Source organism: Leptonychotes weddellii, chromosome 8 (assembly GCF_054177405.1).
Source record: "Leptonychotes weddellii isolate Sample4059 chromosome 8, ASM5417740v2, whole genome shotgun sequence".
NCBI classification, from domain to species: domain Eukaryota; kingdom Metazoa; phylum Chordata; class Mammalia; order Carnivora; family Phocidae; genus Leptonychotes; species Leptonychotes weddellii.
This window is the reverse complement of record NC_138376.1, coordinates 87,762,171-87,769,341: the sequence shown is the minus strand read 5'-3', so window position 1 is coordinate 87,769,341 and position 7,171 is coordinate 87,762,171.

Sequence of the window (7,171 nt, the reverse complement as noted above, 5' to 3'; positions counted from 1 at the left end):
TTGATAATCTCTACAAAAAAAAATTGAAATATTGGTGGGACTTATTTTAATAGATCTGCAGCATCAAAGAATAGACACAAATATAAGAGTGAGTATAAACTGCAGCCTGATATTCCATATAACGTGACAGATCACGGGACTAATCAGCAAGTATTCACCCTACCAAACTGTGTGAAAAGTCTTCTACTCTCTAGCAGGAAGGGAGAAGAATATGGGCTTCCTTTTGGAGGTTGTGGTTAGCATCCTTGTCATCGTCATCATGTAGAGAGACAATAACTTTACTGACCTCATCTTCTCAGCCTCCACTGATCAAACAAGAACCAACTCAAACTTCAGTCCATCCAAAATTATCATACAACTAATTTTGGAAAAATTATCTGGAGAAAAGTCCATGATAACATTGTAAATGTTTAGTGATAAAAGCAGGCTCCAAGCCCATGTGTATATTACAGCATACTCTATAATTTGTCTTCAGGAGAAAACCTTTTAAAGCGTGTATGAGTTGAATATATTTTTTTAAAAAAACTACAGAAGAATAAAAATACTGTGGTGATTCCTGTAAAAAAAAAAAAAGAATAGACACAGAATAAAAATATGTATCATTACATCAAAGCTAGGACTCCCTAATTTTAGCAAGTACACTTGTTGGTGTCTTCCATGGTGGGCCTTGTTCTGGTTAGTTGTTCTGCAATATGTTTCATCTTTATGGCTTAGAAACTAGAAAAATATGGCTATGCCAACCATGACACAGACTAATTTCACCGAAGTGAAATGATTATTATCTTGTTTGTCATGTGGTGCTGAGCTGTATAGATGATTTCAATGATCTGCCGAAACTCAAGGTGCGCTGTAGCAGAGTCCAGCAAATGTTTAACCAACGTGGTGGGTTGGTTCAATCAGTTGAGCTCTAGTATTGAAACACTCCTTTAAAAATGATCTAAATAAGATCTGCATTTTAGTAGAAAAAGAAAGCATTTATTCTTACAAATAGGACACCTAAAAATGCATTGACTTTGGCAGCAATGCCGCGCTCAGGTGTAATAAAATTGATGAGCCCATATAATAAAATTTATGGAACCAGAGTGAATTCAATTTATTTGAATATGCTCAGTTATGTTTTTGTTTATTCCCATAGCAGATGTTTAATTTACAAACCAGGCAATTACGACAGCTCTTCCAAACAAATAAGAGCAGATTAGTCAAACGTTCACATCAATTTTTATGTTTATCATTAGTTTTATGAGGTGTCATGAATATTCAGTGGTAAGAAAAACTATCATTATGGTACCTGGAAAACCTCAAAATGATGTTTTGCATCTCTAAATGCTATTTCCCCCTTTTGATAAACCTATTAATGTGTGTTGTCTCTTATTACCAGTTAGGTTTATGGGCTACAGTGGAAAAAACAGTCATTCTCTCTAGGGATCTTGCACAGTCTAATCAATGTGCTGATGGTATTTTTGTGGAAAGTGTGTGAAAATATATAGGTGACCATATTTTGATTTTTACTATGCAGATAAGGACATCTTTGTATATTCTGGAAAATTACCATGCAGATTTATAAAATTTTAATTGTACTTAATTATAGCTCATCGTGCTTTTATTTGTAAGTTTCATTTGCTTTCTCTCATTGAAACACCTTTTGTTACACGAAGGGAAAGTTTTGCTTTTCCAGACACCAGACCTGTTGTGGCTCTCAACGTGAGCATGTAGAGAGGAAGTCTTAACATGAAACCATTTATGAGGGAGGTTCTCACACAGCAGTTTTATTTTTCTTCATGGTGCTTAAATTGTCAAAATAAAAAGGCGGTGGCTCCATTATGAATCAGTAAAACTACATGGCATCATCCATAAACAAGGAAGAGATATTTCTAGCCTGGCTGCTTTTGAATGGATTGTACTTTGACAAGCTCTGTTCTAAAAGCAGTGAAATGTCCTCAATATCCTAACTGGATTCCCACAATGCATTTTCCCCAATCCATTGTAATGGCAGGTTTCCTGTCATTAATCAGCATTCAGACTGAAAAGAAAATTAGGAGATTTATGTGTTGAAATAGATCTGGAGGGAATAGCTTTGATATAAATATTTTCAATGTAATTTATACCAAGTGCTCAAACAGAACTTGGTAGAAAACATGCTTTTATTGTTAAAGGTGCTTTGAACTGAACTCTAATATATATTTTTTGGTGTTCTTTTTGTTGTTGTCCTTACTAATGTACTTTTTCTGACAACAACAAAAACATCATCTGCTTCTTCATCTGCTTCTTCATTATTAGTTACAATTATTTACAGTAGAAATCTCCCAGGAGTGTTAACTTTTTAAAATATGTGTGTGTGTGGTGTGTGTATGTTTGTGTGTTAACTTTAAAAAAGTTAAGTTATATAACTATATATTAGTTATATAAGTTACATAATTATATTAAAAGTTATATATATCTCTACATATAATTATATATAACTTTTTAAAAGTTAACACACATATATATGACATGTGTATATATATATACATATATATATCTCATAATGATACATAATATATCATGTTCCACATATGACAATTATTTGTTCTAAAACTGAACACAAGCCATGTTAGAATATCATTTAGTGTATAGTCACCTCTTGGATTCTTACTGAAATTTCTAAATGAATTAGTCATTTAATGTTCAAAACTGAATCTCAATTTGGGTTTCATGTTCCTATGATGTCTATTTGCAAGGTGATTTTTGAGTTATACACACATACATATTCTTGATTTGGCTTATTTTAGCTAGATTATTCCATTTCCATCAATTGGGTGGAGGACAATAGACTAAAAGTTGTCGTAAGATATTTCTTTTTAATTTTGCTTTTTAGATCCACTAATAACAATGATATAAGGGGGTGATAGGGATGAGGGTTTGTAGGGCACAAAAGAAACACAAGCCTTCCACAAGAAAGCACACAGGAACAGATTGCTCCCAGCTCTAGATGTACTGTTCAGTAAAGGCAATGCCATTCTAAGGAAGTAATGACATCCTCTTCAGGAAGAAGCTAAAATACACAGGCACGTAGAAAAGGCTGCCGAAGAATAATTGCACACAAGTACATTGGCACCCAGTATTCTTTTGGGAATCCGGGAGATACAAAAAATGGTATGCTCCTTGTTCTCAGACTACAAAGTTCTTACAAAGTATGAATAACCAGTGGGATTTGCTTTACTCGTAACAGGAACTCATCCTATCAAATTGAAGCCTGATAAGATTATCTGCTTATCTTCCACAGCAGTCTCTTACAAAGAACATGATGGTCTCTGTGTGTGATAGAACGAGATTCTTCACAAAATGCAAACCAAGATGTTCACATTTACAGTTGCTATACTAATAATTCACTGTAATTGTGTCTTGTCTTTTGTTTTCTGAATGGATTTCATAGTTTGCCTCTAAATACTTTGGATCTTTATATTTTATTTCATCATTGTTCTGCAGTGGCAAACATTATAAATATTTCTGTTCAATGAGACAAAACCTTTTGACTTCCATAAAAACATACAAAGCAAAACTCCATATCTTTTAAGGGTTTTCCTAATAACTGGAAGTCAAATTTATTAACTGCACTTCAAAGGGGTCAATTTAGACTAATAAACACTAAAGGTCTTGTAGATAAAGTATGGGAAATTTATTCTTTTTTTTTAAAAGACTTTTTTAATTTATTCAACAGAGAGAGACACAGCGAGAGAGGGAACACAATCAGGGGGAGTGGGAGAGGGAGAAGCCCGCTTCCCGCAGAGCAAGGAGCCCGACGTGGGGCTCGATCCCAGGACCCTGGGATCATGACCTGAGCTGAAGGCAGACGCTTAACGACTGAGCCGCCCAGGTGCCCCAAGAAGTAGATTTTAAACTGTTAGTTACAATTTAGAATCTGAAACAGTATCAGTGTATTTTTTTTTTAAAGATTTATTTATTTATTTATTTGGGAGAGAGAGAATGAGAGACAGAGAGCATGAGAGGGAGGAGGGTCAGAGGGAGAAGCAGACTCCCTGCCGAGCAGGGAGCCCAATGCGGGACTCGATCCAGGGACTCCGCGATCATGACCTGAGCCGAAGGCAGTCGCTTAACCAACTGAGCCACCCAGGCGCCCAGTATCAGTGTATTTTTGACATACTATTATATTAAAATCCATCAATCCTTTTTTTTTTAAGATTTTATTTATTTATTTGAGAGAGAGAGCATGAGCAAGAGAGCACAAGCAGGGGGAGCAGCAGAGGGAGAGGGAGGTGCAGACTCTCCGCTGAGCAGGGAGCCTGACGTGGGTCTCGATCCCAGAACCCTGGGATCATGACCTGAGCTGAAGGCAGACACTTAACGACTGAGCCACCCAGGCAACCCAGGAAATTGTTCTTCTAATGCATTGAACACAATTTCCAACTTAACTTATATTTCCAATTGTTACATTTATGGTTGTTTCAATCCATTAAAATTATCTAGGTGGAATTCATTTCCTTGTTTTAATATAGTAAATGTATATACATAAAATAATGCAAATATAAAAGAATAAGTATATATAAAAACTTTAGCATACTCATGAATATCAATATTTTTGTGCTTTGCTAAATATTGAAGTGTTTTCTGTGAAGCAGTTTTTTTAATAAAGTAATATTTTTAGTCTATCATCTTATATACATCGTAAGAAAAAGTTTTATATTTTGTCTTTTTATTTTAATAACAAAATTTTATTCATTAGCATATTTCAAAATTAAATCACATTTACTTTTCTTTTTTTATTGAAGTATAATTAACATTCAATGTTATATTATTTTCAGGTATACAATTCTATACATTACTTAGTGCTGATCAAGATAAGTGTACTCTTAGTATCCTTTATCTATTTCACTTATCCCCCCACCCACCTCCCCTCTGGCAGGCAACCACCAGTTTGCTATCTGTATTTAGAAGTCTGTTTTTTGTCTCTTTTTTCCTTTGTTCATTTGTTTTGTTTCTTAAATTCCACATATGAATAAAATCATATGGTATTTGTCTTTCTCTGACTGACTTATTTCACTTAGCAATATATCCTTTAGGTCCATCCATGTTGTTGCAAATAGTAAGATTTCATTCTTTTTTTTTTTTTTTAAAGATTTTATTTATTTATTTGAGAGAGAGAGAATGAGAGAGAGCACATGAGAGGGGGGAGGGTCAGAGGGAGAAGCAGACTCCCCGCCGTGCAGGGAGCCCGATGCGGGACTCGATCCAGGGACTCCAGGATCATGACCTGAGCCAAAGGCAGTCGCTTAACCAACTGAGCCACCCAGGCGCCCTCATTCTTTTTTTTAATGACTGTGTAATATATATATAATATCTCACATCATCTTTATCCATTCATCTATGGATGGATACTTGGGTTGCTTCCATATTTTGACTATCGTAAATAATGCTGCAATAAACATAGAGGTGCATATATCTTTGTGAATTAGTGTTTTCTCTTTTCTTTGGATAAATACCCAGTAGTGGAATTACTGGATCATATGGTAATTTTATTTTTAATTTTTTTGAAGAACCTCCATACTATTTTTGACAGTGGCTGCATCAGTTTGCACTTCCATCAGCAGTGCATGAGGCTTCCTTTTTCTCCACATCCTCACAAACAATTGTGATTTCTTGTCTTTTTTATTTCAGTCATTCTGACAGGTGTGAGGTGATACATTATTGTAGTTTTGATTTGTATTTCCCTGATGATCAATGATGTTGAGCATCTTTTCATGTGTCTGTTAACCATCTGGATGTCTCCTTTGGAAAAATGTCTATTCAGGTCCTCTACCTATTTTTAATTGTTTTTTTATTTTTTGATGTTGAATTGTGTAAGTTCTTTATATATTTTGGACATTAACCTCTTATCAAATATATCATTTGTGAATATCTTCTCCCATTTAGTAGGCTGCCTTTTTGTTTTGTTGATGCTTTTCTTTGCCATGCAAAACTTTTTGGACATAATTTCATTTTATTCATTCCTGAAAACAGACAACAGCAACTACTTAAAGATACAAAATAGTATTTCAGAAGGAACACTGGACAGAAAATGTAGAATGCCAGTCAAGTTACATAATTTCTCATTCTTTCATGCATTCATTTATTCAACATTGAGTTGATACTTATTCAACTAATTATTTACTTCACACTTACTATTTTCTAGTTAAGGGGATGCAAATATAAATGTTTACCTTACCTTCACTTGATGATGTCAAAGTATAGTGTGAGAAATGGACTCACCATGTGAAAATTGGGGCACCAACTGCTTTGAGCCTTGTTTCATTAGATGTGGAGTAAAAGGTGATACTGGATGTCTCTAAAACATGTTTCAAACTTCACATTGTTTAATTTATCCACTTTGGTTATTTTTCAAAGATAAAAAAACCAATAACCTAATAATTAAACACTATATTTAGTATTTATATAAATTTAATACATATATGTTTAATCCATTTTGAATGTTATAAAATATATTCATAGTTCTCTCCTAATAATATCTTCAATGATCAATCTTTACTGATTTGAGGTTTTTTTTTTAATTGAGATATAAGTAACATCTAAGATTATATGAAACTAACACCTGAAACTAAGGTGTACAACATAATGCTTCAGTGTTTGTATATATTGTATAACAATAACCATAATAAGTCTAGTTAATATTCATAACCACACAAAGTTAAATATTTTTCTTGCAATGAGATCTTTTAAATTTTACTGTCTTATCAACTTTCAAATATATAATACAGTATTATTAACTATAACTACCATGATGTACATTATATTCTCAGGACTTATTTATTTTATAACTGGAAGTTTGTACCTTTTGACCACCTTCACCTATTTTGCTCTTCCTTGACCCCCCACCTCTGGTAACCACCAATCTCTTCTCTGTATCTATGAGTTTTTTAGATGTCACAAATTAACAAATTTTCATTTTCAAATTATGAAAATTAAAATTGAAGAGGAAAACCACACAAGGTCCAAAATGGGGTAATCAGAATGAGATGTTTCTCTTTACATATATTTGTACTCAGTTTCTGAATTCCTATAATGATATTTTGAACTACTTCTGCTTAGTGGTAGAAAACATTACGATAAAATTAAAAATATATATATAACACGTTTGCTATCAACAATAGTTTTAAAGTATGAAATTGGTCTTTTTTTC